General features: G+C 39.8%; 1 protein-coding gene across 10 annotated transcripts in view; it reads left to right on the forward strand.

Moving 5' to 3' along the window:
• LOC131439581 (ras-related and estrogen-regulated growth inhibitor-like protein) overlaps positions 1-22417 on the forward strand; it is a 114573-nt gene that overhangs the window by 62736 nt on the left and 29420 nt on the right. Inside the window, exon 1 of one of the 10 annotated variants that reach the window (XM_058610822.1) lies at positions 11898-11918. The exons of the other annotated variants lie outside the window; for them this stretch is intronic. The gene's annotated coding sequence lies outside the window, so the exon portion shown is untranslated. Of the gene's footprint in view, positions 1-11897; positions 11919-22417 lie in introns of those variants that run through there. 10 annotated transcript variants of the gene reach the window in all.

Below are 22417 nucleotides of genomic sequence, written 5' to 3' on the forward strand. Positions count from 1 at the left end.
GTAAAAATCTGTATAATACAGATAAATCTGTATAAATGGCATCTCTGATTGGAATACAGAGGCTCTGATCATATAAATACTATACCTTCTGCGTGAACTCTCTAATCTGTTGGGAGTTTATGAGGGAAATCTGTAGGGAAAATGAGTTCGTGTTACTATCATTGTTAGCTTTCTAATAAGCCTAGGTATATTGAAATTCGTTGAGTCATCTTTGAAAAAAATCAACAGTCGATCACGTCACCAATAATATTATGTTTTCAGAACGGGAAGTGACAACTATTTGATTTTCGAACTTTATCCAAAATTCAATAGTAGCTTCAAATCGATCCTAGACTTATAGAAATCAGCTAGGCCATATCTGAGAAAATTGAGCGGTGAAAAATAATTCGTTTTGTTCGTTACGTCACTTATATCATTAGATCTCTGGTGGCAAGCACAAGTAGGTTTGTAATTTTTTCTCTATCGTGATTTTTTCAACTACAGCGCAATAAAAAATAATTTAAACTCCATGGAAAAGTCAATGGGAATGTGTTTCAAATCCTGAGTAATCAGTTTTGTATACAGCCATAGCTCATAATTTGTTCAAAAATTTATTGAGCATTATGAACACTTATGTTGCCTTGTTTTCTGATTCGTTGTGAAATTTGACATGTCAGTTTGACTTTTATCATCTATGTCGTGACTTATTTCATCTATATTCTAATAGCCTAGTTCCGTGGTGTTCTTGCTGTACCTACCGTACGTTAAACTCGGTCAATAGCAGCTCTGTTCGTCTTCTTATGCCCACCGGATCAGATTCTAGAACCATTTGTCTGTTATGCAATCCTATGTTCTATACAGAAAACAAAAAATTGGCGACACTTCTACTGACTTTTGGAAAACTCGAAATCTCCTTATAACGGTGCAATGGAACAATACTCATGTGATGTTCGTTGACCTTGATTCTAGTTGAAAAAAAGTTCAAGAATTGCATAGGCATCAATTGCTCTAATGTTACCAAGCTGCATAAAATGCCAAATCGAATAATTTGCAGGTTATCTCGACGCGACGGTCCCATCGTTGTTTTGGATACCGGTGGCTTTGACTCGATTAACACGAGCTTACCGTGCGCGGAGCTAGCCCCAGGAAAAAGGAATTCTACTTAGCGCTCTTGATGGTTGTGTTACACAGGACCCATAATTTATTGCCATTGCGAGAGACCGGTGAGGCTATTTTGGTTTTTGTTTCTGTTATTAGTTTGCCTTCATTCGTTCTTCCCGTGTACCACGGGAAGGACCCCAAAGCGGCCGGCAGTTTCACCGGGGCCGGTTTACTCGCAAAAGCCGCCCGACGTTTGCGACCGGGGAATGAAAAGCTCATTAAAATTATCTCCCCGTGGCGCATGAGCGATAAACCGAGAGAACGCGATCGAGCAACAAAGACAGATGGAAAAAAAAGAGCTTGGGATATTATCAGCAGCCATGTGCGCTGCAGGAGGATGGCAAATTTTAACCCGCGCCTACTGTTCCTACACACATGGTTTCCATTGTTATTGGTTGAGCTGCGAGCCATTTTTCAAATCGTTTTATATTTCAATAATTATAGGATCATGCTAGCTATTAGACGTTCGGGTTCTCGTGGTTTCCTTTAATACTGTGACATCATGTTGCTACCATGAAACGTAACATTCGGACATTTGTGATGGAATACCTAACCCACTGAAAGCTAAAACCGGATGAATCGATTGTTTATAATTGGGATAACTGGTTCATTTCCAGTTCACTTCGTTGCTCATTCGATTAACAAATCGTTTCTATCAAGTCAAACGAGCTGAAAATAATGATAAAATCTTTAACAACTTGAATGACAAGAAACAACAGTGTGATCATTCGCAGTTTGTGTTGTATCTTTGGCGTCAGTATGTTATCAGATAGGCTAAACTTTTGCACAGAAGTGAGCTTTGGTACTTGAAAAAATTGAAATAATAAAATAATTATGCGACCTTGTTAATCGTTAGTTAAATATACTGACTGAGTCCCAGTTTACTTTTAACGTGTGGTGAAAACATCGAAATTGAAGGCTTTAAAGGGAACTAACTAAGCGTGTAATGTTTATTTTGGTAACTTTTCATTGACTTTTTGATTTAATTTTTGTCGTGAATACGACTTACTTTACTATGGGGCGCCTTTTCAAAATTAGCCATATGGAAGAATGGGCAGAACTTAATCGTGAATATCTCGACTTGTATTAATGGTAGCAACATAATTCTTTCACCATTTCATCAAAATATGATCAGGAATTCAGGATAATATTTTGAACAGTGTGCGATAACCACAAACAACTCAAAAATTAAGTTTTCTTAAAATTTGAAAACAACGCGGAAAACACCTTACTTTTGCTTGGGTTTTTCGCGCAAGGACGACGATTTTGAGGTAGTCAGGCACATATCTTCAACTGAATGCGTATAAAAGGGGAACCGTGGTCGAAAATCGATCATTTCTTTTCGTGCGTTCGATGGAAGCAGACGTCGTGGGAGTGGAATCATCAACCAGCAGCGACGGACCAAATTGAGTGGTCCTTGTGAATGCTAGAACCGAATCCCTACAGCATATTAATAATTTCTTTCAATAAATTATGCAAATCCGAAATGAAATAATCGACAATAAAATTCTGTATGCGGCTATTTTTATAGCCGTTAGGACCGCCCATTAGTGAAAAAGCTACAAACGAAATCACATAAAAGGAAATCTCTTAACAAAAATTCAATCATTCGTCATCTAACACTCGATGTGGATAGACGAATAACCTACTACGACTAATTTCGATTTTGTTTTATTTTTTATTCGCAGTTGTCTACCTACCCAAGCTATGGGTAAAAACCGCCATAGATCCGAGAAGGATCCAAAGGATGCTAAGCGTCTGAAGCCAAGTGATGTACAGGTAAACGACCGTTTGCTGAGTAAAAACCAATATGCTGATCTGCCAGTAGATGTCGAAGAGGAACTGCAGAAGAAGGAAAAAATGCCGCCTTTCTACCTGAAGGGCTTCCCACCAACTCTACGCTCGGATTTCAACACACTGATCAGCAAAGGACTACAGGCAACAATCCGTTTATGTACTGAAGGCTACAAAATAACTGTTCCGGCTTTGAACCACTACAAAGGAGTGGAATGTTATCTGAAGCAGACAAAAGCGGAATACTTCACACACGATATTGCCGCCAACAAACCTATGAAGGTTGTACTTCGAGGACTACCCGACATGATGGAAGCCGAACTAAAGCAGGCACTGTCGGAGGCTGGACTAAAGCCTTTGATGGTGTTCAAAATGAAGCGACATAATACGGATAAAAAGTTTTGAGATCAACTGTACCGGATTCATCTGGAGAAGGGCTCCATCACCATGAGTCAACTGAAAACGATTAAATCGTTATTTCACATAATCATCGAATGGCAAAAGTATAAACCGGTACATCGGGATGTCACACAGTGCACGAACTGTTTGAACTACGGCCATGGAGCGAGGAATTGCCACATGAAAAGTCGGTGCGGGAAATGTGCCGAACCACACAATACCAACGATTGCCTACTAGATGACATCGCTGTAAAATGTGTGAACTGTGATGGCGACCATCCATCTACTAGCAAATCGTGTCCCAAACGTGCTGAGTTCACAAAAATTTGACAACAGGCATCCCGTAAACAATCAACGCGCAAAAATGTTCCACAGAAGGATGAAATTAATTTCCCACGGCTCCCACCGAAGAGGGATATTCCGAATTTGCCGCCACTTCCTCGCAGCAATCCAAAGACATCAGCCGCTGGATCTCAAAAAGAATCTTCCTCAAGAATCCCTCCTGGATGGGGCAATAATCAACCACAAGCAAAGGATGACTCTGGTGATTTATTCTCTGCTGAACAACTGATCGTCATTTTTGAAACAATGACAACAAAACTACGAAACTGCAGAACGCGGTTAGATCAAATCAACGCCTTAGGCAAATTCATCATCGAATATGCAATATAATGAATTGGTTATAGTAAATTGGAATGCTTGCTCACTCAGGAGCAAAACTGCTGAATTGTCCGACTTTCTTCAAGAGAAGAATGCCGATATTGCTATTTTAACTGAAACTCATCTTAAACCTGAAATTTCTATTTTTATTTCCAATTACAGGATTCACAGGCTCGACAGGACAACTACCAGAGGAGGGGGAGTTGCCATTGCCGTTAAACGATCCATTCAGCACAGGCTTCTGTCAGCCTTTAAATTGCAACTCATAGAAGCCATCGGAATTGAGATTACAACGACGATGGGACCCATCATCATCATTGCAGCGTACTGCCCCAAACAAACAAATCTTCGAGATGGTACGTGTGCATCATTGAAGCGAGATTTGGCTATGCTCACTCGACGACAGAACAAATTCATCATTGCTGGGGACCTGAACGCACGGCATGAGCTGTGGGGAAACAGAAGACAGAATCGAAACGGATTCGTACTTGCCGAAGATTACGAAGCTGGACAATACAACATCTTCGCTCCGGATCAACCAACGCGACTTTCCAGATCGGGAGTTCATTCCATTTTGGATATATTCATCAGCAACATCGCCATAGACAGCTCTCCGGTTGTCTTCTACGAGCTCTCTTCTGACCACTTTCCAGTAATATTGACGTTGGGATCTTCACCAGAAACAGTGCCTATTCAACCTCGGAGGAACTATTATCGCACCGATTGGGTCCAATTTCAACATATCGCTGACCAACTTATTAATATCGATTTGCCACTTGATTCCCCGATGGAAATCGATGCAGCCCTATCTTCCTTCCAGCATTCAATCACAGTCGCTCGTGATAGGACAGTTCCAGTACAACATATGCCGAGTTCCTCTCTTCAAATCGACAGTGTCACCAAGAAACTCATCCGACTTCGGAATATCTACCGGAGGCAGTATCAACGAACTGGCATCCTAGATAGGAAGACTACTTATAACAACTTAACTAGGATAATCCAGGAACGGATATCTGAGCTTCGCAACAGGAACTTCCAGCAAAAGCTTCGAGAAATTCTCCCACATTCAAAGCCCTTCTGGTCCTTAACGAAGGTGCTTAAGAAAAAACCGAAGCCTATTCCTCCTCTGATGTCACCCCAGGACGCAGCTGGAGGAATACCTTTAATCACACCAGTAGAGAAGGCAAATGCGCTAGGCCAGCAGTTTGTGTGTTCTCACAATTTAGGACTTAACATTGTTAGTCCATATGAAAGAGCCGTTGCTGATAGCGTAGCTGAGGTTGACCAATCAGACAGCTTGGTTCCTGAGGAAAGTAGAGTCACTGCGAATGAGCTGATGGCTTTTGTGAAAAAATCCAAAAATATGAAGGCCCCCGGTTTCGACAACACATTCAACATTGAGCTGAAACATTTGAGTATTCGCTCATTTGTCTTCTTAGCTAAAATTTTTAACAGGTGCTGGGAGCTTGGTTACTTCCCTTCAATGTGGAAGTTAGCTAAAGTTATCCCAGTTTTGAAACCGGGGAAAGATCCTTCCTTTTCCAAGAGCTATCGGCCCATCAGCTTACTCTCTGCCCTATCCAAGCTGTTTGAAAAGTCAATACAAAGGCGAATTCTCGCTTTCGCAGATGAACAGGACACATTTCTGGAAGAACAGTTTGGGTTCCGGAAAGGAAGATCCACCATCCACCAGCTCACAAGGGTTAACAACGTCATCCAGCAAAACAAATCAGTGTCCAAAACGACTGCCATGGCAATATTGGATATTGAAAAGGCATTCGATAATGTGTGGCACGATGGACTGGTGTTCAAACTGCATCGGTATAATTTTCCCATGTATCTTATTAAAATTATCAAAAATTATCTTGCAGATAGAGCATTCCAGGTTTCTCTGAATAATGCACTTTCAGAAAGATTTACTATTCCTGCTGGTGTACCCCAGGGAAGTATCCTAGGTCCCATTCTATACAACATTTTCACATCAGACATCCCACCTCTTCCAGGTGGTGGTGTTCTGTCACAATTTGCTGATGATACTGCCATTCTTTACAAAGGTCGTGTCATTAATGCTCTGAAAAATAAACTACAGACAGGTCTGGACGCTTTAACGGAATATTTTACAAGCTGGAAAATTGTGATCAATGCAGCAAAAACTCAGGTCATCTTGTTTCCACATTCAAGATCTCCAAAACTTGTTCCATCAGACGAATGCAGAATACGATTCGGTGATGAGGTCATTCAATGGTCCGATGAAGTTATCTATCTAGGACTCACCTTTGACAGACATCTGATATTCAGGTCACATGTTGACAAAATCGTTCAAAAATGCAGCATACTCATTAGGTCTCTGTATCCGCTGATTTGTAGAACATCTAAACTGTGCCTGAAGAATCAGATGGCTGTCTATAAACAAATCATCTACCCCGCAATTGAATACGCAGTCCCTGTTTGGCGGGGTTGTGCACGAACACACAAACTTAGGCTTCAACGCATTCAAAGTAAGATCTTAAAGATGATTCTAAATCTACCCCCTTGGACAAGGATTAGTGAAGTACATGAGATTGCCTCACTGGATATACTAGAACAAAAATTCGAACAATACTGCACGAAATTTGAAGAGAGGTGCTCAATCTCTGAAATACAAATAATTCAAAATTTGTACGTATTAGGTTAGGGATAGTTATAAGTAGGTAGATATTTTATAAATAATTAAAATAAATATTATGATGATGATGAAAAATTCAAACAGTTTGGATTCAATCGCCACTGCGAGCAGATGTGTTTTGTGTCGTCTGCACGCTTTCGACAAGAGCGATTCCGTCACAGCTGCCAGTCATTAGCAGTGGGAAAAAAACAACGGTGGAGAGCATTGCACAATATCAGCCGTTCTAATGGCTCTAAAAGTTTTCTAAAGAACTATTAGGATTTGTTGTTCGCAAATCGTAGGGAAATATCCTCAGTTTACTGCAAATCAAGAATAGTTTGCTTAGATTTGTGCACTTTTCGCTGTGTGAAATTCACAGTAATCGAGATCAAGTGAAGCTTTCTTTGTTTTTGCGAAAAATGTGAAAAAGGGGAATGCGTGCATAATTCATACAATTGATATTCGCAAGTGTTAAGGAACATGTCAGTTGTTTTCGTATTCACGACATCCAGTTATGTCTCTGACATTACCCACCCGCCTTTTTTTGTAGACCATCACATTCGGTCGATTAAAACTCACAATCTCGGCGAAAGCCATGTCCAGGTTGCGAATACAGGTTTACCAAAAAGATTTGAGTTTCACATCCATATGATGAAATTCATTAAGACCTAATTTGTCAAATGACGGAAAATTCCATTTGTGATGATTTAATGCTGAATAAGACTAAATTTTACTGGTGGCGAACGTAATTTCTGTTCAGCTAGCAAGTGCGACTGCGTGAATACCAGCCAAGCAGGTGTCAGCTTATGTGGCTCTATCGATCAACAGACGTCCTTTGCGATAAAATGATTCTGGGTTCAAGTCGCCGATCTAGCAAACAGTTTTTTATGTTGTTTTAATGAATTTCATGCACATGTTCTTGACCGTAAGTTTACGTGAACTGTGACACTCCATTTATGTGCATCTTATTAAATGTAAAATCACAAGACCTTTTCGAAATGTGTAGATCCAGAAATCAGGTCCAGAAATCAGGCTCTAGAATTTAGATCCTGCAGCCAGTTTGTGAACTCAGTATCAGAATTCAGACTTTAGGTTCATGTTCAGAATGCCGGTCTGAGTTCCAAGTTCAGAATTTCAGGTTCACCAGAATCCCAGTCCAGATCAAGAATCTAGATTTTGAACTCTAGTCCTAAATCTAGTTTCATAATCCATGTTCAGAATTCAGGTCTAGAATTCAGTTTTCAAGTTCAAATCGAGGCCTTGAATTTTGGTTCAAATTTTAGAACTAGTTCAAAAATTCAGGTTAAGATTTCAGGTTCTGAATCCCAGTTCAGAATCCAGATTCATAATCGATGATCGGAAAATTCAGTTCTTGCTTAAGAATTTTGGTAAAAATTTCAGGTCCAAGTTTAAAATCCTGGTATAGAAACCAGGATCAAAATTCGGGATCAAGTCCAGAATTCAGGACAAAAGTTATGAATCAGAATTTAGGTTCAGATCTAGAATTCATGTCCTCAATTTAGGTCCAGAATCTAGCTTAAGAATACAGGTTTGGAATTCAGGTCTTGAATTCTGGTTCTAAATTCAGGGTTTGGTTAAGAATTCAGACTCAAAATTCAGGTCTCAGATCCGAAATCAGATCCTGGTTCAGAGTTCAAGTTCCGAATGGAGGTTCAGAACTCTAGTTCTGTTTCAGATCTAGAATCCAGATTCTAGTACAAATTCAGAGCTTGCTCCAGGTTACAAATACAGAATCAGATGTACGATGCAATTTCCGAATTCAGCTCCAGATCCAGCATCCAGATTTTAAGTTCAGCTCAGATCCAGAATTCCGACTTCAGGTTCAGAATCTAGGTTTATCAGAGTTCCGGTCCAGATCCTAAAGCCCAGTCTTAAATCTAGTTTCAGAATTCATGTTCAGAATCCAGGCCTACAATTTAGATCCCAAATACAAATCAAGGCCTCGAATTTAGAGCCAAAATTAAACTTCAGGGCTTGAATTCAGATTGAGATTTCAGCACTAGTCCAAAAATCCAGGTTAAGATTTCAAGTTCAGAATTCAGGTATTGGTTTAGAATCTTGGTATAAAATTCATATCCAAGTTCAAAATTCTGGTATGGAAACCAGCATCAAAATTCAGGCCCATGTTCAGAATCCAAGTTCAGAATACAGGACTAAAGTTCTAAATCAGAAAGCGGGCTCAAAATGCATGTCCTGAATTTGGGTCCTGAATCTAGATTCAGAATACAGGTTTGGAAATCAGGTCTCGAATTTTGTTTCTGAATTCAGGGTCAGAACTCAGATCCTTAGGTCTTGGATCTGAAATCAGGTCTTGGTTTAGAACTTAAGTTCTGAGTGGAGGCTCAGAACTATGGTTCTGTTTCAGATCTAGAATCCAGGTATGTAATTCAGGTCCAGAATCCTGATTCTTAATTACTCGTGGTTCTGGTGCAGATTTCGGATGCAAGTTCTGTATTCAGGTCCAGATCAAGCATCCTGGTTTTGAATTCACTTTAAGAATCCAGATCAAGAATCCATACTTTAGGTTCAGGTTCATAATCCACGTTCACTCGAGCCCCGGTCCAGATCCTAAATCCCAGTCCTAAATCTAGTTTCAGAACACAGATATTAATTAACTAAGACCCAATATTCAATTTCAGGACTTGAATTGAGGTTCAAATTTCAACACTAGTTGAAAAATCCAGGTCCATAATTCAGATTTTCAATCCAAGTTCAGAACTCACGTTCAAAATCGATGATCTCAAACCAGATACAAAATTTAACTTTAGTCCAAGTTCAAGATCCCGGTATGGAAACCAAGTCCAAGTCCAGAGTTCAGGGCAGAAGTCCTGAAAAAGAATTCAGGTTCAGATACAGAAATCATGTTCGGAATCCTGGATCACACTTCATGTTCTGAATTTGTATCTTGAGTCCTGGTATGGATTTCAGATCTAGGTTCAGAATTCAGATTATAAATTCAGGGCAAGGTTCAGAATGCAGATCTTGTTCCAGAATTCAGGTCTTGGATGAATTCTGATTCAGCATTTTATGAATTCTGGTTCAAGTTCTGAAAGGAGGTTTGGAATTCAGATTCTGCTCCAGAATTCAGATTTAGAATTTAAACTCAGATTATAGGTCTAGAATCCAGGTAAGTTCAGAGTTCTGGTTCTGTTCTAGAATCCAGTATCCGGTCTAGAATACGGATTCAGAACTTATGTTCAAAATCCATTGTTGTACTCATCTTCCTGGTCTGAAATTCTGGATTTGATTCAGAATTTATGTTCTGGTTCAGAATTCAGATTTTGGTTCAAAACTTCCAGTGTTCAGGTTCAGAATTATGGTTCAAAATGCAAGTCCAGAATTCAGGTTTATGCAAAGTATCATTGCTTAAAATTCAATACCAAAACCCCGGTCTAAAATCCAAGTCCATATCCAGAACACAGGTTCAAAATCCAGGCCCAGAATCCAGATACTGAGCCCAAGTTCTAAATCTAGTTTCTGGTCTAAGTCCCAGATTAAATCCTGGTCTAAGCTTCAGACTAAAGATCCAGATTCCGAGTTAAGAAGTTAGAAATTCAGGCTCAGAAACCGAAGCCAAGTCCAGATTCAGAATTCAATCCCTGGTTCAGAATCTAGGCCCTGAATCCAGCTCCAAAACCATAATCTAGGTGAATTCATATTTGTATATTTGGACTTACCATATTACTGGTTCAGGCCTAGATCCTGATCTAAATCCAGCCCTTGGACCTAAATCTGGATTTGGATTTACATGTGCACCGAGATTTATCATATTACTGGTTCATATCCAGATTTTGGACTTGGCTCTACAATATTACTGATCCCGACCCCAGGACTGAAGCATGACTTACCAAACTACAAATTCATGTCCTGGTCCCGATCCTGGAAGTGGGAACGGACCTGAACCTAAGTTTACCATATTACGAGAGTAATGTGATCTTGATCAGAACCAGCTCCTTTGCATGCAAGGTCAATGCACTCAAATTTCAAAGAATTTTAACAGTGTTTAAGTGCTTTATTTTATTTTTCGTGTTTATTCATGTTCACGTCATTCGGTTATGTCTCTAATACTACCCTTCCGTATTATTCGAGTTTTGGAAGTCTTTTGAAACCTTTGATTTTGAAACTGATTGAATCACAATCAAGTGGTTATTGACAATGAATTAGAGTAATGAACAGGTTACGTCATAAAATTGACAGTAGCTAAGCTGGTAAAGGCGTGAAAGAAGTTGAAGGAGCTTTAACGAATTTTCCTGAAAATGTAAATCATTAACTATTTCACCATCATTATTTCATCATTGTCTATGATATATCTTTAAAGACTTTCCGTGCCTGAAAAAGACTTATCATCCGATCTGAAATGTTTTGTTTTTCAAAGTCAACCCATTGTTGTGTTGTCTGCACGAGGAGCAGTTTTCGCAATGACTTCCATCCTTCCATTTCGATAGATTCCTGGGTGGTTGAAAAATACGGAGGTGCTGTTGCCCGTCACGTCATCTCCAATCGACAAACTCGTGTGAGGGGACACGATAAACTTTTTCCCACATCAACGGTACCTAGCGTGTATAATTTGACAAGCTTCTTTTATTCAGTAATCTAAATAAACCCCATCGTTGTTAGATTTGTACAACCTGGTGCAGTCAATCTGTCAAGCTGAATGAAATGAATAAATATGTAAATTAAGTGTATTCGATTTAACTAAACCAACAACAACAACTGCAACGGCAACAGCATCGTCGTTGTTTGCCAAGATGATCCCGATGCATCGATGGATACCGCGGAGAACTCGGATTTTGTGGCCGAACCGCATACCCGGCCGTATCCGCCGATTGAAATGTAGTCGTTTTAATGCTGAAGATGCATTGATTCGATCGGACTGGTGTAGTTTCGCGGGCCTGTGCTATTTTTTTTCTAGGTTATGTTAGGTGTCTCTCTACCTCTCTCTCTCTCGGTCTTGGTCTCTGGAATATATTATTGCATCGTTGATTCATTTTTGCGTCGATTTGCGATGCCTGATGGCGTTTTCATTGCAATGTGGCGGCCGCTGTTCGGTCGACACCTGATACAGCAGGTTGAGGTTGAGGTTTCGGGCTGGCGTGTGTCGAGTGTTACATGAAGGCTACTTTCGTCGATCGCTGCGCGCTACATGGAGTGTGATAATTCAATCAGTGGTACAGGTTCGATTCCATTTCAAATGTTTGATCGAGTTATTTGAATATCACACAAGGGAAAGTTTGTTCTGGTGCTTTTTTTGCATTACCATGTAAGTAATTTTACGAACCGTTTATTGCTTCGATCTTTGACGTTTTTTCACATTTCCGCAGAAAATTTTGTTTTTTTTTCTAACTCACATGTTCGATTTGAACGATAATACTTGCCAAATCAGAATAGAAATATCGATTACGATAATCTTCTTATCAATTTATCTTCAGAACGTGGTTGTTCCAGAAACAAAATCAAGTTTTAGAACGCAATAGTTTATATGACGACTCCGAAACACCAAATTTGTGAAGATTTGTAATGTTGAAAATTCCTTCCGTTGCGTATTCCTACGTTTGTTATCCATGTTTGTTACGCAGCAATCGCAGAAGCGATGCACTTCTTACTGGCCCAGTTAACTCGTCTGGAATTTGATTCAGAATTTAGTATGATTCGGAATCTATTTGGAAATCATTTAGAATTCCGAATTCCAGGCGAGTTAACTGGGTAGCTTTGCGTTAGATTGCCAATTTAAGAATTCAATTAGTGCGGTCATCGCGAGATAGCTCGATGATGATCCTTTCATCATATCCAGATGGTAAAACCTTACAAATATGGGTAAAAATGATTATTCACGTGTTGTCATCAAACATATATTAAATTGTCCTATACACTTGAAAATCTCGTATGAAATTTGAAATTTTTCAGTTCACATATAGGTTTGATTTAAATGATAAAACATAAGTAAATAGATTAGTAGTACAAATTCTGATCAAAATTTATCAATTAATCTCAAAATCCAACCATAAAAACAAAGAATGTCCCAGATATGAAAACAGTAACCAACCTCGCTTCTTCGAATTTGGTATTTCATGCTACGATTTCTCCATAAATATCAATCAAACATACCACGGAAAGTTACTGAATCATTAATGATCGATTTTTTCCCAAATTTTCACACGTTTTTGTATGTTAGTATTCGATTCATAGGAAAAAAATAAAAACCCTGCATTTTGTTCGAATCTTCAAGCAAAATCTGAAAATTATCACCATAAATTAGTTCAAAGCTCGCCACTCGGGCAGCGCAGCGATCGCAAAAGAGTTGGTTGGATTCCTCAATTCTTCAAGCAAATAGCGGCCCTTACACGAGCATTAAAAATGTCATTTTAAATTATGTCATTTAAATGATGTAATTCAAATTTGTTTGAAATTTCGTCATTAGTGCACCATTACACGTTCATTAAAATGATATTATTTTTTATTAATGACATTTTTAATGACTCGTGTAAGGGCCGCTAATCTGTAGAGTATCACTATTGCTTAGTTAAAAGCTCGCCACTAGGGCAGCGCAACGATCTCAATTGACGAATCCAGCCAACTCTTCTGCGATTGCTGCGCTCTCCAAGTGGCGAGCTTAGATTTAACGAATAGTGAAAATTCTCTTTGATGTTCTTTATTTTTCGCATAATATAATATACAAAAACATTTGAAAATCGGTTAAATAATGTTTGATTAATATATATGAAGAAATCGTGAAATGAAACATGTTGAAATGTTTGATTAATATTTATGAAGAAATCATAAATGAGCCAACACGCTATCTCATGGTGAACATGTTGATTAGATGCTTCTATTGGGCCTTCTGACAGCTCACTTACAATTACAAATGCAAATGAAATTGGTTTGTTTTCATCAGGAAACGCCTGCATTGAACACGATTCAGACGATCAATCAACTTCGGTCGACGTCAAGATTTATTTAATAATTCTTTAGACGAATATTACTCACGTACCCGACGTCAAAATGTTCCGTGAACTTGACGTTGTTTCCTTTTTATGAATTACTTACAATTAATGTAGTCGTTCCGTAACCGTTCCAAGCCGATGATAATTGGCTGATGTCACGTGGGAATCATTCTTACATATTGTTTTGTTTTCATCATAAAATAAATAGACCTTCTATTTTTCATTAGGGTCGCCGTTCATTTTTCACTGGGCATAAAATGTTCAATGGTCTAACCCGCTTCTGAGGAATTCTGGCAACCGTCAGAAGGCTGGTTGCATTCCGGCTGCTGTCAAAATTGTCCAGGAGAAATTGCATCATTATCTCGCCGTACGTGTCTTGTTTATTTCTCTTCTGTTCCTTCTTTTATTCTTCTGTTCCTCCTTTTTTTTTTATTCGACTTCATTTGATATTCGTCAATCCTGCATGTACATACAAAAAAACGAATCTTGAGACGAGGTAAATGGGATTAAAATATGGGTATGTTTGGTAGTGAGAAAGCAATGTTATTGGTAATAACACTTTCCATAATCAGTATATATGAAGGGCAATAACTTATTGCCTTTCATATGTACTTTTTATTGAAAAAATAAAACCAAGACGCTAAAAGTGTAGAACCGATTCAAAACGGTTCTGCCAATCTTGTATGGCAAGAATCCGACAGAAACAGAACCGTTAATAATCGCTAGGCGAGATTCTGTGCCGGAAGCGGCTGTTGCATTGTTGCCAGGCTTTTGCCGAAATTCTTGCAGAATTCCGGCAAACAGGCTGACAGACATTGCCAGCCGTTTGGGGGAAATCTGCCCGCCACGTACAAGTGGGAACCGAAGTGTGAAAATATTGGAGAAGTTGCAGATAGTGTTTTTTGAAATTAGTATTAGTATTTAGTACCAGTTAATATGAGATTATTTTGAATGGAAAAAAAATGAATAAAACATTTGTTAAAAGTTTCAGCTCAGCTTAATATTGCAGTTGTATTTGTGACTCGGTACGGTTCTTATAAGTGACATTTTGTGAAGCTTGCCACTAACAAAACCATTTGAAAACAACCAACGATACACTTTTCTCTCATTGAGAAAACGAAACTGAAAATTTTCGTTGACGCTAACAAAATATTGATTCTGCCTGAATAAAGATAGGAAATGAATTTTCAAACACGAATATACACGATAGTGTCGGAGAGTAACCATCGATCAGACAGAGATAACCATGCCTTCGAGCAGGGTTATTTTTGACAACATCCAAATAACCGCTCGAGTGTAAAATTTTAATTAAAAGTTAAACTAATTCGCGAAATGGTCCACAGCCTAAGTAGAAATTGCAACCATCGTCATCGCAAACGAATGCCCTCTACTGGTGTAACACAATAATAAATTAACGGTCAGTTTCAGCTTAGTACCAAAAGTATTGATTCTGAAAAAAATTAAGGTCAAATGTCGCGTTTTGATAAGTAAACTATTGTGCGAGCCAAAGAAGGCAGAAAACTGTTTCCAAATTTTTGCAACATAAATTTAAACCTCATGTGCCCGTTACCTTTCGCACCCAACTCCACCAACTGTCCCACGTACAACGAATCCAGCAGGTGGAAAATCGAACAAACGATCATGTTTCATACTTCAGGTGCTCCACCACAGCTGGCGTCATTGGTTAGAATCAAGCGAGAAGCCAATGCAAATGAATGAACGACACTTGAACGAATGAATTGAAATAAATGATAGAAAAAATATATAAAATTGACCGGGATCAGATAGAGCAAATGCTCTATCACTCGCCAGTAGAAACGAGACTGGAGAAATGGGCACTGATGGCTGTTGAAGTAACCGTTACGATGGGTAAATCGAAAACAGTTTATCACTTTAACCATGGATAGTGCCCAGTTCTAAAAGCATTGCATTACAAAAATTATAGTTTTTTTCATGCTGTTGAAGCTCTCATATAAGCAAATTAATTATTACACTACTAATGAGGCTCATTTCCGAGAGATAATACCAATTTATAGTTTGTTTTGATTACATAAGCTGATACGCATCCTAATATTTGGTTACGTTTGCGAATCGCCCGCGAAGCTAAACCGGACTCGTTATGGGGCAAATTAGAATATAAAGCTTTACACAAAAATTAAGAACGAATACAATTGAGTGCCAAATTTCAACTTTCTACTTCAACACGTGAAAATAGTGAAAAAAGTGACTTTGTGAGAGTGTAAATGACGTGACATAGTAGAATTAAACGGTACAATAACAATACTATTACTGGTATACAATGCCATTCTTTTTTTTGTATTTTTGAATCACGAGTAAAACGCTGCTGAGGGCTGCCAGTTTGTCTTGTTATAATTTGCAGATTTAAATATTAAAACTGACATAAATTATGCATCTAGAACTAGAACACACTTGAATATGCCCAAAAACTTTCAGCTGCTGAATTTGCTCTAAAATTCTACAAAATAATTAAAATTAAATAAGCTTTCCATAGTAGCATGTGTAAAAATCAATCGTCCTCCTAAGAAAGGTTCAAACAATGAAACTTAGATGACGCGTCAGGTAAAATTACTTCTGCGTTAGATTGCAAATTGAACAACCCAATCAACGTGATCACCACGAGATAGCGTTATGGTGATTCTTTTGACATATCCCATGTATTTAGAAAAACTTTTGACGTTTATTTTCCATTAACTTGAGTTTGAACGAATGCAGATGTCAAAACCTTACAAATATGGGTAAAAAAATGATTATTCACGTGTTGTCATCAAACATATGATTTAAAATTATCCTATACAATTGAAAATTTTGGATGAAATTTGAAATTTTCAGTTTACATACAGATTTCATTTAGATGATAAAACATGAGTAAATAGACGAGTAAAACAACTTTTGATCATAATTTATCAATTAATCTCAAAATCCAATCATGAAAACAAAGAATTTCCCTGATATGAAAACAGTACTCAACCTCACTTCTTCGAATTTGACATTTCATTTTACGATTTCTCCATAAATATCAATCAAACATTCCGCGGAAAGTTACTGAATCACTAATGATCAATTTTTTTTACCTTATTTTCACAAATTTTTATCTGTTTTTTTTTTTTTCAAATAAAATTTTTATTAGGCTCATTTGCTTTAGCTTAACGTGGCCGATTGTCTTGTTGTTAGGGGGAGAGAAAGGGATGCCGTATTACGGGGCGGCATACTCCCCAGTTAGTAAGGGGACATAGGGAGGGTGGGACCTACACAGTATTGAATTGAAATTTGAATACATCATTGGTTTGTGGCATACATCTTTTAGACACATTTTGCGTTCGATGAATCTTCATGTTTTTCAGCTTGTAGCAATGAAGAGATTATTCTGGATTGGGATGCTTCGTTGGTGTGTTCTGACGTTGATGTGACGTTTTTGGGTAGCTTCCAGCAACTCAGTCAGTTCAAGGCAGGTGCATGCTCCGAAGCATCGTTTACACAGGCCATACTTCCAGCAACGTAAAGAAGAGTGCGGTAGAGCTGTAGACGAGAAAGAGATAGGGAGAGCACTAAATTTGAGCATTGATAGTTTTCAAGAAGTTATAGATGAGAGTCATATAAGGAAGATTTCGAGTTGCCAAGACGTCGCGGACTGGTACGAAGGGTGGTATACCTCGGGCCCGAAGGGAACCTATGAGTTGGGACCTGGCATCACAATACTCGACACATGTCCAAACAACATGTTCGATGTCATGATAACCCTCACCGCAAACGCAGACACCACTCTCAGCGAGCCCCACACGACGGAGATGCGCGCTGAACATATAATGATTAGAAATGAGCCTTGACATTACACGAATAAAGTCTCGGCTCACGTCTAACCCCCGGAACCAAGCTTTCGTCGATACCTGTGGGACTATTGAGTGTAACCATCGTCCCAGAGTTCCACTATTCCATGTATTCTGCCAGCTGGCTAGAGTTTTCTGACGACAGCAACTGAAAAATTCATTGAAGCAGATTGGTCTTTCATAGATATCACCTTCTAGTGCGCCCACCTTGGCTAACGAGTCCGCCCTCTCATTGCCCCGTATGGAACAATGTGAGGGGACCCAAACCAAGGTAATCTGGTATGATTTTGCAGATAAAGCACTCAATTGTTCCCGTATTTTCCCCAGGAAATACGGTGAGTGCTTTCCAGGCTTCACTGAACGGAGAGCCTCAATGGAACTGAGACTGTCCGATACAATGAAGTAGTGATCTGTGGGCAGAGTGTCAATGATCTCAAGGGTATACTGAATTGCAGCTAGTTCTGCGACGTAAACTGAAGCTGGATCACTGAGTTTATAGGAAGCGGTGAAATTTACATTGAATATACCGAAGCCAGTGGACCCGTCTAGATATGATCCGTCAGTGTAAAACATTTTATTACAGTCGACTTCTTTAAATTTATTATTAAAAATTTTTGGGATCTCTTGAGGGCGTACAGGATCCGGGAATCCACGAATTTCCTCTTTCATGGATGTGTCGCAAAACACAGTAGAATTAGAAGTATCCACAAAATGAACACGATTGGGAACAAACGAAGAAGGATTTATATTCTGAGCCATGTAGTCAAAATACAAGGACATAAAACGGGTTTGTGAATTAAGCTCGACGAGCTTTTCAAAGTTTTCTATCACCATCGGATTCAAAATGTCGCATCGGATTAGCAGTCGATATGAGAGATCCCAGAACCTGTTTTTCAACGGTAAGACGCCCGCCAGCACTTCAAGACTCATCGTATGGGTTGATTGCATGCAACCCAAGGCAATACGTAAACAACGATACTGAATTCTTTCCAGTTTAATGAAATGAATATTCGTAGCGGAGCGGAAACAGAAACATCCATATTCCATTACTGACAATATCGTCGTTTTGTACAACCTGATCAGGTCTCCTGGGTGAGAGCCCCACCAAGTTCCGGTTATTGTACGAAGGAAATTGATTCTCTGTAGGCATTTTCGTTTCAAATACCTAATGTGACATCCCCAGGTACCTTTGGAATCGAACCAGACCCCGAGATATTTAAATGTGAAAACCTGAGCTATGGTTTCACCCCCTAGTTGAAGCTGTAATTGCGCAGGTTCTCGCTTCCTTGAAAATACAACCAGCTCAGTTTTCTCCGTAGAGAACTCGATACCCATTTGAAAAGCCCATGTCGACAAGTTGTCGAGGGTATCTTGCAATGGTCCTTGGAGATCGGCAGCTTTGGGTCCTATAATAGACACAACACTGTCGTCGGCAAGTTGTCTTAGCGTGCAAGATGTGTTGATACATTCATCAATGTTATTTACGTAAAAGTTGTATAAAAGGGGGCTTAAGCATGAGCCCTGAGGAAGACCCATGTAACTGAATCGCTTTGTCGTCAAATCACCATGCTCAAAATGCATGTGTTTCTCGGACAATAGATTATATAAAAAGTTGTTCAAAACTGGTGAAAGACCATGCTGATGCAACTTCTCAGATAGAACGTTAATGGAAACTGAATCGAATGCCCCCTTGATGTCGAGGAAAACTGATGCCATTTGTTCTTTACGAGCAAATGCCATTTGAATTTCTGTTGAGAGCAACGCTAGACAATCGTTCGTTCCTTTGCCCCTGCGGAACCCAAATTGTGTACCTGAAAGCAATCCATTTGTTTCGACCCAATTGTCTAGACGGAAGAGAATCATTTTCTCCAACAATTTCCGAATACAGGAAAGCATAGCAATCGGCCGATACGAATTGTGATCGGAGGCTGGTTTTCCAGGTTTTTGAATAGTAATAACTCTCACTTCTCTCCATTCGTGTGGGACAATATTACCCTCGAGGAACTTGTTGAATAAATTCAACAAGCGCCTTTTGGCAGAGTCGGGCAGATTTTTCAACAAGTGGAATTTAATTCTGTCTAACCCCGGGGCTCTATTGTTACACGACAAGAGCGCAAGTGAGAACTCTACCATCGAAAACGGTGTTTCGTTTGTATTCAATGTCGCGACGCGGGATATCTTCTGTTCCGGAACAGAATCAGGACATACTTTCTTAGCGAAATCAAATATCCAGCGGTTAGAATATTCCTCGCTTTCGTTCGCGTGATTTCGATTGCGCATGCGACGGGCCGTATTCCAAGGAGTGCTCATTGCTGTTTCTCTCGTTAATCCGTCAACAAACCTTCGCCAGTACCCGCTTTTCTTAGCTTTAATCAGACTTTTCATTTGAAATTCTAACGCCGCGTATTTCCGATAATTATCTGGAGTTCCGTTCCTTCTAAACGAGATGAAGGCTGAAGCTTTTTTCGTTTTCAGCTCTGAGCACTCTTTGTCCCACCATGGGTTGGGAGAACGTATACTAGTTTGCGCGCTAGGTAGTCGTTTCGTCTGAGCTTGAATTGCGGTGTCAAGAATCAAGCCAGCCAAAAATGTATACTCTTCCTCCGGAGGAAGCTCCTGTGATGTTTCTAGTTTCTCAGATATCGAGCTCGCGTAACGTTTCCAATCAATGTTTCGTGTGAAATCGTACGAAACATTGATTGTTTCCGATGGTCTTCCACGGTTGGTGATAGAAACTATGATCGGCAAGTGATCGCTACCGTGAGGATCACAGATTACCTTCCACTTGCAATCTAACTGTAGCGAAGTCGAGCAAAGGGATAAATCCAGCGCACTTGGTTGTGCTGGCGATCTAGGGTTCCGTGTCATTTCTCCCGTGTTTAGAATTGTCAAATTGAAGTTGTCACACAGATCTTGGATTAACGAAGAACGATTATCATCATATAAGCAGCCCCATCCTGTACCATGCGAGTTAAAGTCCCCTAAAACCAGCCGCGGTGAAGGAAGAAGTTCTATGATGTCTGCAAGCCGACGATGCCCTATCGAGACTCTGGGAGGAATGTAGATAGAAGCTATACATAGATCTTTGCCTTTAATATTAATTTGGCAAGCAACAACTTCAATTCCCGGTGTCGAGGGGAGGTTAATACGATAAAATGAATAGCACTTTTTAATCCCTAAAAGTACCCCTCCATAAGAGTCTTCTCGGTCCAGGCGGATTATGTTAAAATTATGGAAGTCGAGGTTGATGTTAGAAGTAAGCCAAGTTTCACTCAAGGAGAATACATCGCAATTATGAGTATGTATTAAGTGTTTGAAAGAATCAAGTTTTGGGATGATACTTCTGCAATTCCACTGAAGCACAATGATCATATCTTCGATTCTCAGTGGTAAATTATCCATCAAAAGATACGATCGCTGCAAGGAGGGGCCATTGTTCAGTCAACTGTTTTAAAAATGTCCTTACTGTTGGCAGTAGAGCAGTTAGGAAGCTTTTCAGAGGATCAGTAATATTGAAGGCTGTTAATATCCAGTCCACGATATCAGAAAATTTCAATAATCCAGCGTTTGTTGGATTTTCTGGTTGTGCTTTGGGGTCATTCGGGTTTTTTGATGCCCCAGGAAGTGCTGGGTACTCCTTATCATCCCTAAGTTTTTTGAACCCAGGAGGTGTTTGCTTCGGTTTTGAGTCAGCACTTTTTGTTTCCGTTTGGTTCTTTTGTGACGAAGAGGACAGTCTGAGGCCTTTACGAGGAAGCTTGGGAGAAGCCAGATTTTGTCTTTTCCTGCTTCCTTCAACCTGTGTGTACGAAGGTCCTTCGCCTGGGTCGTCAGAGGTATCCTCTTCAACTGGCAAGATTGCAAACGGGTTCTCAGGGGTCGATGGAGTGGTTCTTTTTAAGATTTCCGCATAAGAACGTTTGGAACGTTCTTTCACGGATCGCTTCAATTTCTCCGCACGCTGTATGTACGTAGGGCACACCGAAAGATCATGAGGATTCTCCCCGCAGTAGCAACACTTTTCCACTGCTCTTCTGCAGAGATCGTCCTCATGGGCCTCTCCGCATTTGCCGCATCGCAGTTTGTTGCAACAATAGGTTGCCGTATGACCTAACTGTTTGCAGCTTGTACAATGCATTACCCGCGGTACATACAGCCGAACAGGTAGACGAACTCCACTCACTACCAAGTAATTTGGAAGTGCAGATCCGGCAAAAGTCACGCGAAATGAGTCCGATTGGTAAAATTTACCATCTATCGATTTGGAGTGCAATTGCTTGCACTCCAAAATTTTCACTGGATGAAGGTCGGGGTTTTTGAAACGGCCTACCCCGTCCTTCATCAGATCTTCGATTGTCAGACTTTCGTCACGGACCACACCGTCGATCTCCACCACATGAGACGGGACGTACACGCGGTACTCCTTCGTGAACAACTCGCTGGTAGCAATCGCGTTTGCTTGCTTCAGGTCGGACACAACAACGCGTAACTTGTTTGGCGAAACCTTATCTATTGTTTTTATTGCCGAGTAATGTTTTTCCAGGTCCCGAGCAATATTTAAAACTCTGAGAGACTTTAATTTGGGCCGGAAGTATACCACCCACGGACCCCCCGAGCCATCGTCTTGGTAAACTTTTTGGCGGGCAGGCAATATCTTAGAGGGAGATGGAGGCATCGGAGAGGGAGATGGCATCGGAGAGGGAGATGGTATCGGAGGGGGAGATGGTATAGGAGGGGTAGATGGCATCTCGGAAGCAAACTCAGCCTCTAAATGTTCTTCGTTCATTCGTTCAGTTTCGCCCTCCTCCGAGACACCCCCACTGTCATCAATATTCATATTTAAAGTGCGGGAGTAAAGAAGTCTCCCGCACTTGAAATGAGAAAGAAAGAAATAAAATGAAAAGAAAATATATGAATAGTAAAAGTTGAAAGAAAAAGTTTGAGAAAATACTTAACAGTATGTCACGGTAAGC

This window comes from Malaya genurostris, chromosome 1 (assembly GCF_030247185.1).
Source record: "Malaya genurostris strain Urasoe2022 chromosome 1, Malgen_1.1, whole genome shotgun sequence".
NCBI classification, from domain to species: domain Eukaryota; kingdom Metazoa; phylum Arthropoda; class Insecta; order Diptera; family Culicidae; genus Malaya; species Malaya genurostris.